The sequence below is a fragment of the Molothrus ater genome, chromosome 5 (genome assembly GCF_012460135.2).
Source record: "Molothrus ater isolate BHLD 08-10-18 breed brown headed cowbird chromosome 5, BPBGC_Mater_1.1, whole genome shotgun sequence".
Taxonomy (NCBI): domain Eukaryota; kingdom Metazoa; phylum Chordata; class Aves; order Passeriformes; family Icteridae; genus Molothrus; species Molothrus ater.
The window spans coordinates 50,153,112-50,163,480 of record NC_050482.2 but is presented as its reverse complement, the minus strand read 5'-3'; positions in this window follow the sequence as shown (position 1 = coordinate 50,163,480).

Sequence of the window (10,369 nt, the reverse complement as noted above, 5' to 3'; positions counted from 1 at the left end):
AGCCTGATGTGTGGCTCCTCCACCCCCCTACATCCAGACAAAGTGGCATCTCTCAGGACAAAGCCTTTCAATAGATCCCCTGCCCTCTGCCCTCTCCTGAACAATGAGAAATCAAGGAATATTGTCCGAGCTGAATAAAAAGATCTAAATTTAGAGTGTCTGATGTGTTCTTGGTTTCCTGCCATAACTCCCCTCCTCCCCGTCCTCCCTCTTCATTGCTTGCTTAGCCTTATGCACAGAAAGGTTTCTGATGGGGTGAGATCACCACCAGGACCCTGTCTCCCCAGTGATGAGACAGAGGGGGAATTCCAAGTTTGACTCTAGTCTCTGTTTTTGTAAGACAGGGAGGAGGGGAGCACACTGGTTTTTTCCTCACCAGCTTAGATGTGCAGAAAAGGGAGGGAAACCTAAGATCAGGAGAGAGGAAATTTTCTCTCCCACTTCAGCCTCCTCGTGTCATGGCCCTGACCTGCCCCAAGCACTGTCCATATGTTTCCATCTGCTCATGGCATCCCCTCCTACAGCTCCGCCACGGCAAGTCCCCAGAGCAGCGCTGCTCCTGTGCTGTTCCAGCCCAGAAGCTCAAGCCTGTAGGACCCTCACTGTCCTCCCACTTCCTCCAGGTGGGCCCAGCCAGAAGCAAGAAGCTCAGAAAGTACAAATAAAAACAGAAAAAAGCCTGAGACACCCCCCAAAAATGCCCAGGGGGGAGGGAGAGGAGGGGTGTTATCCAGCAATGTACTCTCGATGTTTAAACAAGGGACTCCCTTGGGTTCCTGCCTGATAAGTCTGGGTGTCAGGGGAATCTATTCATTTGTTTTCTTTTTTAAACAAAAAGGCCTTCCCACAACCACAGCGAGGAGGGAGCCAACACTTCTTGACAAACAGACAAGTCTAAAGTGCACACATGGGAATCCTCTCAGCCTTGCTCCTGGAGAGGAAAAAAGCCTAGACTGCTCCTGACCACATTGCTCAGTGTCAATGGAAAGGGAAGCATGGGCCAGCAGCATTATCTGCACAAAGATGGACACTAGCAGATAACTCCAGCTTGCCAGCATGTCTGTGGGGTGTCTGGAGGTGCAGAGATCTTTTCCAATAGTGGAATCCAGGCAGGTGGGCTGGGACACTGACTCAAAAGCGAGGAAAACTTTTCTCACTCTCCTTTGGCTTCAAACAGTGTCTCCCAAGAGCTTCCTCTGACCTTCCCCAGCTTGGTCACTGAGTTGACAAGCAGGTGGAACAGGGCTTTGAGGCCAGCCAGGCCCTCTCTGCTTTGCTCTCTTTCCCTGGCTGCATAATGTGTCTGGGAGGATTATGAGTCTTTTTTATTATTATTGCTAATTTCCCTTTTGCCAAGTATTCAGGGACAGGGTCTTCAGAATGACAGCACAGCAAGTGTGCCAGGGTCATTGCTGGGACAGGAGAGGGGAAGGAGCAGCACTTGGGGCTCACAGGGAAGGGGAGGCAGCCATAGCCCACCAACACAGTGAGAGCCTGCAGAGAAGAGAAGCAGGGCTGCACCCACTGGGGCAGAGAGAAATGCTCCCCTTCCTTCCCTCTCAGAAAGAGGGAACAGCACAGGGGGCTCAGCAAGTGAGAGGGAGAGCTGGGACCCCTTTGCTGCTGGAGACTGAGTTTAGTGCCCATTCCCAGCTTGGAGGGATTGGCAGGGCTGGAGGCTGGGGAATGGAAAAGTTCAGGTCTCCAGTTCCATGTGCAGCTGCTGCCAGAAAGCATCAGACTAATGGATAGAGCAGGGTGGGAAGGGAAAATCCAGCACCAAGGCTCCTGGAGAGGAGGCTTCCTACCGTGGTCTGGCTTGTCACCTGCAAGGAGAGGGCTGTTCCACAAGAGGGGACACTGCAGGTGTGACTCCAGCCCAGGTGTGACCCCCCTGGTCCAGATGTAGTTCCTCAGTACCTAAGCAGAGACAGAGATGAGGCTGGAGATGAAGTGACCCACAAAGCAGGTGTCAGGTCTGTCTAGGAAAACTGGTCAGGAAGCCAGGACAGCCAGGACAGGAGCAGGCACAGATGTGCCTCCAGCACAGCTGGGCTAAATGGAGTGTAACATCAAGGTGTGTTCTCACACGTCATGGCGGTCTGGGCTCCGTGGATGGCTCCTTGGGAAATGCTGGATAACACACGGCAGGGTCATGGAACTGGGTGAGGATGGTGGCACAGGACCAGTTTAAGGTCACAGTGCAGGGACAGGGAATTGGGAGCCAGGTTGGGATCATAACTTGGAAGCAGTGCAGGCACATGAATGTGCTTCAGAGACACAGAGATGAAAAAAGGCTCCCAGAGGCAGGCAGACATGGGGAGGGGTGCCAAGGCCCTGCTGTGGAGAGCCAGGGAGTGGAAAGGGACATGGGAAAGCCAGTGTTGAGAAGGCACAGGGACAGAAAAAGAGATGCAATAGTACCCTAAGGTCACTAGGGAAGTAGTGGGGTGCAAGGTCCATGGCCTGCCCCCAAGGAGGTGCGGGTCTGGGTCACACATAACCCAGTTCCAGGCTCCAGCACAGCTCAGGACTGAGGAGAGCTCAGCTCAGGCCAAGCACAAGCCCAGCATGGTCCAACAGGTGATCAGCACCACCAAGGTGACAACAGGGAGAAATTCCAGTCCCAGCCTTAGGCAAGTGAAGATACTGTCAGGAGCAGCAGGAGACAAGGCTGCAGACAAGGCTGCAGCACAGGTCCAAGGGGCATCCTGGACACCCAGCTACCACCAGCTAAAGACTGGAGTCCACTTGGAACAACCAGTCAGGATCCAGGACAGCTGAGGAGGAGGCTGGGCACAAATACACCTACAACAGAGCTCAGGAGCAGGTACCTGGACCTGAGCTGAAATGGAGCTTATATGGGGGCATGCTTGGCAATGCCATGAGCCTGCCTGTGCTCATGGCACTGCCAAGCATGAGCCGTCCCCACAGCAGGATATTTCCAGCCTCTTTAGGGTGTGGGACCTGTAAATCTGTCCCTGGTGAGGCTCACCATCTGGGCAGGATGTTGATTACCTAAACCAGCCAGAGGGAAAAGAGGCTCAAAAGCCAAGACACACCTGAGCAACACGTAATCATGCTGAACTATCCTTGCCTGGCCTCATTCTTCATTCCCTCACTCTCCCTTACTCTCTGGAATGACAATGCAAGATACTGCCTCCATCTCTGAAACCTATGCCAAGAAACTTTTATTTTTAAATTCACAAACAATGACCTAGCAGCTGGTCCAAGGCTTTTTTTCCCCTTGCTAACAGAGTGGAAATTATATATATATTTAATTAGCTCATCGGAGCTAAATTTCCCTTCCCACCATTCTTCATTAAAGGCAGATGTAAAATGACCCCCGACTCCAATCTCTATTGAAGGGGGTGTGACCCCTCTCCATCTAACAGAAGTTTCCAGAAAGCCAGTTTCTCCCATCCTGCCTCTTTGCTTTGTCCAATTGTTGGTAGAGGGAGCCAGGAGTTTAAAATGCCAGTTTGGCTGCCTCTCCATTATCTTGGGCAGACGGAGGGTTGAGATACCTCAGAGAATGGAAAAATCCTGATAAAGGGCTGTGGTACAGATATACCCTCACGTCTCACCAGCCCTTGGACCTAGCTGGGATTCAAAGATGCTTTCTTGCTGTTAAAAAAAAGAAAAACAAAACTAATTTTTTTTAAATACCAGCCATCTCAGGTTCTGGCTGGACTTGAAATAAAGGCCAGCCTACAGGTCTTTAGCTTCTGCACCCAAATATTAGCCCTTCCCTATGCACTCACTGGCCATGTGCCATTCCAGAGCACCCCTCCTGACCTCAGGAGAGGGGCCTGCCTGCCACCTTCATGCACACCACGCTGCCACCAGTGCCACCAATGCTACCAATGCCAGCAGAGGACCATGGTCACTGCACGAGCACTGTCTAACATAGGTGCATGCCTTCCACCACCTGAGGCACAGCAAGGGGATTCAGTAGTCTCTTCACACCTCTGAAAATTGTGCTGAAACCTGTAAAACCCTTGTTTTCTTCATGTTCTCCCTGAAGATATTCCCTGAAGGCATTGCTTTTCTTCTCCTGGCTCCTTTTTTAGGAAAGGTACTGGGCTGACTGCCCTGGTCCCTAAAGTCCGAAAGTGGCGAAAGGAGCACACGTCCCCTTTTTTCTGCCTTTTCCAACCTGCCCAGATATTTGTGTGAGCATCAGGAGACAGAGTCCATGGCACAGACATCACATACAGCCACTGCTCCTCACCTTGAGAAGGACCTTGTGCTCCAAGGTTCAACAAGACCTCCTCTTTCCACTGAAAGCAGCCAGCCAGAGCTACCTGAAACATGGATTTTGGTACCTTTGCTACATCTCAATCTTTCTGCCATCCTTCTTCTCATTGCCTCCCCTCTCCCCACAATTATTTATGACCTGGATCTGGACTTGTCTTAACTAAGCAGAAAAAAATAGCATGATGGATGCTTCTGGCATGTTTGGGTGCCACAGTGGCCTGGACTTCACTCCCAGCTATTGGTGGTGGTTGGCTATTGCTTGGAAAGCGTCCTCCAGGATTTTGAGATGAGCAGTCCCTAGATGCATACAGTGTGGGTTAGACCCCCCCACATGCCCCAGACCCCCCAGTCAGGGGGGTCTGGCCAGGGCTAGGCCAGGACATTCCAGATGGGCTGTTTTGGGCCTAGCAGCAAGTCTGGGCTTCTCTGCATGGCTGTGGACCCATACTGGGAATGTCTCAAAGTCTGGGAGTTGTTTGATCACTGCCATAATCTCCCTCAATGTTTGAGCCACAATAGAAGGTCAAGACAGACGTAAAGGCTGGCTCCTGCTGCTGCTCTGGAGTGACTGCGAATAGGTCAGACTTATCTCAAGAAAACACAGCTCCAGGAATGGCACAGATCCTCTTGTCCACCTGTCTGGCCTCTCCTTCTCCTTCTCCCTCACGCACCCCCTGCAGGACTCTCTGCAGGGCTGCCAGGGATGCAGGAATCTCAGCAATGCTGGTCACACAAAGCCCTCTCCAGTGACAATAGCTCCTTCCTTCCTTCCTTCCTTCCTTCCTTCCTTCCTTCCTTCCTTCCTTCCTTCCTTCCTTCCTTCCTTCCTTCCTTCCTTCCTTCCTTCCTTCCTTCCTTCCTTCCTTCCTTCCTTCCTTCCTTCCTTCCTTCCTTCCTTCCTTCCTTCCTTCCTTCCTTCCTTCCTTCCTTCCTTCCTTCCTTCCTTCCTTCCTTCCTTCCTTCCTTCCTTCCTTCCTTCCTTCCTTCCTTCCTTCCTTCCTTCCTTCCTTCCTTCCTTCCTTCCTTCCTTCCTTCCTTCCTTCCTTCCTTCCTTCCTTCCTTCCTTCCTTCCTTCCTTCCTTCCTTCCTTCCTTCCTTCCTTCCTTCCTTCCTTCCTTCCTTCCTTCCTTCCTTCCTTCCTTCCTTCCTTCCTTCCTTCCTTCCTTCCTTCCCCCGTTCCTCCTTCCTTACCCTATTCGTTCTTGCACCTCTGCAGCTCTCACACATTCCCAAAGTTGCTCCCAGGGGTTTCCAGAAGCTCCTGAGCAAAGCCCATTCCTGGCCTCCTCCCCCAGCATGTCAGGCCACAGCCGTGCAGGCCAGCCAAGGGGGTGCTTTTGGGGAGGAGGGGTGTCCCCACCAAGCAGCTCTGCTTGGGAACAGACATATTTACATCTCTGTCTGTGACTGAGGGTGTGGTTTCAAAAACTGGCACAAGTCATTTGGAAAAAAGCTTCTGGAGAAAGCAGCTCTCCTGCCTTCTCCCCTCTCCTTCCAGCTGTGCATTCTCTTTTTTTTAAATGTTTTCCCCCCTGGTTCATCCATTTTGCAGGGATTGTTTTCAGCCTGATCAGCTCCAGCTTGCCACCCTGCCACCTGTTCACTCACATTGAGATAGGAAGCTGTAGAAGGCATGGCCAGGCTGGAGGAACCCGCCCCTCTGCTGCCAGCAGAAGCCAAGACCAGCAGAAACCAATCCTAAACCCACTGGCTCCCAGTCCCTCTCTCTTCATACTGGGAAGTATCCCCACAGCTATGTGGGATACACGTACCTGTGGCTGTGCCTCTGAGTTGAAGGTGCTCCACACATCTCCAGAAGGTCACATAAGTGTGTGCAGGGAGAATTTTGATGTATAATTTCTTACATGGGAATGGATGCCATGCAAGTGGCCCGAAGGTTCTCTGTGGACTCACATGTGTCCCTGTATGGGACACATGGCCTGTGGGATTATCTGTGTTCCTTGTGTGAGGCAGCCATACACAACTTTGCCTTTTCCTTGCCCCCATAGAGCTGGATGGGGCTGGAGCTGGGAATCAAACCCACACAAGCTGCTTTGTTCTTTTGGGACTCGGCTGAGGGAAGCCAGTCTGGAAGAAGCAGCAGGGTTGCTATAACCCACTCTCTTCTCCCCCTCCTCCTCTGCCTGTTTCCTGACACAGTTCCTATATAGGACAAGTTGCTGTTGCAATCAACTCTTAGGTTAATGAAACCCTGAATTAACCCCCATTTTCTCCCACCTCTTCAGGGAAACTGCCCAGCAGGCCAAACAAATCCTGGGTATCTGTTCCCTGCTCTGAGGGAGGTACATTCCCAAGGACGTGTGTGGGAACTCAGGCTGGAGTGGCCTGCAGGTCGAGGACCAGTTGATAAGGACCTTTAAACCTTTAAACCCCACTGCACACAAGAGCATAGGGACATTTACCACTCTCATGGAGGATGGTAGGAAGAGAGAGAGGGAAAGGTTTTTGGGATTCCTCCATCCAACAGACGGGGCAGCAGCAGATAAGGGGCAGTGAGATCTTCCAGACATTGCCAGCAAGGTGTTTGCTGGCCCCAGACACGCTGGTTCACTGGTGGTCTGAAGGGCAGCCTGGCTGACTGGCTTGGAATAAACCACTGGATTGGGAGAGAGGATAGTCCCTTCCTTCTTGAGCTTTTCTGTCAGATGCAGGGGGACTCCAGCTGCTGGCTTAGCCAGGGGTGGTGGGCACATTTAAAACCTCTCTATGCTGGACTGATCAGTCCATTTTTCCAATATGGTGTCTTTCCTCATTTAAAGTTTGCACTGAGGTTCCTGCCTGACTCTACATGTTTCCAGAGCTATTTTTTACCTTTAGCACTGATGGAAATTACCAATCTAGAGATTTCAGTACATTAATACTATGTATGTGTTTTCCTGCCTCTTCTTCTGGATTGAAAGGTTGCAGTTAGCTTGTGGTGGGGCTAGCAAAGTGCCTCTGCCTGTGATGTTCATGCTAGGACACCGAGGGAGCAGGCCTCCCTCTCATTTGCACCTTTACTGCAGCCTAGATCTGGAGTGGTGCTGACCTCCTTCTGCTGAGGGACTGGGCTTGTCAGGAGCCAGGTTCTCTGGTGCTGCTTCAGCTCCAGGCAGGGAATTAGCAATGGGTTCTGAATCATAAAGACCTGTGATTTTTGCTGAGAGGTGGTGCTGGGTAGAAATGTCAAACTTGGACTGATGTTTCTGTAAAAATGCAGGGAAGCTGGAAGGGGCCTGGGGGAGGGACCATGAGTTATACAGAACAGATCCTTTGGTCCTGCATGGCATTAGCACTTTTAGCAACAATGGTAATATTCATCATCATCACAGCATTCAGATAGCAATTTCCATCTTGTAACTGCTGTGTGTGCACTGATTCATTTCTTTCCCTTGGTGAGACAGGGAGGAATTGTTATCCCATGGCTAAGATATGGGGAAGCAGACATCCCAAGCCCTGCAGAGAGGGTCAGTCCTGGGGTGCAGTTGGTAAAATGGTCCCTGCCTTCTAGCTCCACATCCAAAAGACTCTGTGTGAAAAGTGCCCTCTAAAACACAGCTACACAGTCACGGCACCCCAGCCACAAAGGATTTGATGAATCAAAGTGTGCATCTCTCCCAAACTATGCAAGATTTTTTTTCCTAGCAAAGCTGTTTTGGTGCGTGGGCACATGGGAAGGATTTTACCACCACTGTAAGCTCCTAAAGTCCTGTTATGGGCTTTAATTTGCAGTGCTGGGGTTCTGGCACCTTGCAGTGGGACTAAAGGGGCTAAGAAGCGTGTCTGAGCCCGGAGCACCCGTGTGACGCACAGGCCACCGAGTGCCATGGAAGGCTGGAGCCTTTTCCCAGGCTGCCTCCCCCACTCCCAGCTGTGCCGGCCGGACCCTCTCTGCCGGGATGGGACCGCTGTGTCCGTGGCTCTGTGTCACCGCCGGCTCTGTGTCACCGCCGGCCGAGCCTGCCCCCGTCAATAGCAGCCTTTGTCCCGGGAAAGGTCACCCGAGCCAGGCACGCAGAGTGCAGCGAGCGGGGAGGCTGCTGCTGGAACAGCTGAGCGTGGGGAAGGGAAGAGGGGCAGAGGGCACAGGGGATGAGGGGATGGAAGGGGCAAGGACGTCGGAGAAGGTCTGAGTTGCTCCTGCTTGGCGGAGGTTTGGTGTCCGCACGCAGCGAGGAACTGGCCGATTTCCACAGGGTTACGCTTGAATTTGTGTGGGCAGCACCTGGGCCCTTGTTGGGAAAGATCTGACACCATAAAGCTCAGTGCTTTCCTTGGCAATCTGCTTTTCCCATAGCTGGCTGTGCTTTTCTCTTCCCATCCTGAGCGCAGCGCTTGCAGGGCTTTAATGGCTTTAGCACCGCACCTACAGCCGACAGCACCTGATCTCCTCTTACACTCTCCAGTCCCCAGACAAGGGCCGTGATTTACTCTGTCTGACCTCCTGCTGTGCCACACAGGTGAAGGAATGTCCTCTGCACGGGATCCCATCACCTTTATTGCCTTCATCATCCCAATGAAGTGCCACGTTCATAGTGCCAAGGATTTTTATGCCCGTTGAGCAAGACCTTTGCTCCCTGGCCTGTTAGCATTGGGTCATTTGTGCTTTTTTCTGAAGCTTCACAAAGAAAGTGGGGCTGGAGCCATTCTGGCAGTCATTTCCTTTCCCCTCATCCCAGCTCTCTGGAAAACACACTGGAATTTCAGTAACAAATATTCCTCCAATTTCACGTTCAGATGTCTGGGTCGTGAGTCCCACCCTGGTTTCTGAAACACAGGCTTTACCAGTCCAGAATGGGTGTCTGCCTCACCAATTCCTTCGAGGATATCCATGAAACCACTCACAAAGTCAAAGCAATTGCCAGCATTTTTTCCTAATCTATTCATAGTTCTGTAGGGTTTTAGTCAATGCTCTGGAAGCATATGCCATTGGGTGATCATCTTGCATTTGAACAGCTGCTAATCTCTGCAAATTTGCATTCACCGGGTTTTTTTAGCCTCCTCGTTAATCTCAAGGCACTTGGTTTTGGGGTTTCTGTAACAAGTATTTTTTAATTTTCCAAAGCAGTTCTCATTATCAGAGGGATCACCCTGGGACAACCATTCTCCAGGGAGAACAGAATGGAGATAAATTAGAGATGCGTTTAATTTTAATTCATTTAACATGCCCAGGATGAGCTGGAGGGTGGGCAGGGCAGCAGGCAGGGAGAGAGAAGAGTGAGAGCAGTTTGCCCCTGGGTACCTCTTGAGAGAGCTTGGCTCATTACATTATGAGACATCCTCATTTAGGAAAGATCACAGACCTGGGTTTGCCCCAGACCCTGTGGAACCTCGCTGCGCCCCTGGATACGCCTGCAAATCTCCACAGGGCTTTGGGATCCTTCTTTACAAACTACAGCCTCACAACACTCTCTAAACCCTTCTTTTGCAAGCCAGGGGAATAAAGACTAAGGGGGGAGGCAGAGCTGCTCTTCCAAGCTCTGCCTGCAGAAGGAGGTCAGCAAAGCATGCTGCCAGCAGGAGACCCCGGGCATGCAGAGCTCTCTGCTTGCAGGAGCTGGTAAAGCCTCCAGAGCCCCACTGCCCCTGGCTGAATCTGCTCTAACCTGCCCCTGTGCTCTGCCAGGCTTCTCTACATTGGCACCATCTCCTGCTCAACGGAGAAATAAGGGGACTTTCCCAGGCATTCATTCTCCTGTAAGGGTACCAAAAGGAGGCAGCTCTGAGAGCAGGCTGCTCTTAGCTAGGAGATTCCCTCTGCAAGGAGCCCTGGTGGCTGCAGCGATCGGGGCCAGAGTCACTCTCTTTGGCTGGTATCTTCTTCAGGCTCCAGCTGTGACTTCTGATCAATTTGATTCCAAATCAGCCTATCAGCCACGGGCATTTCTCAGCTCTCAAGTCATTCAGACACGTGTTCTTTGAGACACCTCAATTACCAACAAAAGGGTCAATCACAACATCCAGCATGGAAAAACAGAGTGGAAATATTTGCACTTTCTTTGACTTTGTCTCTCCAAAGATTTTCTCCCCCAACCCTGTGCAGAACAGACTCTTTTATTTTGATTGATTTATGATCACTTCATTGGAGGTTTGCCTACCTCAAATCCCA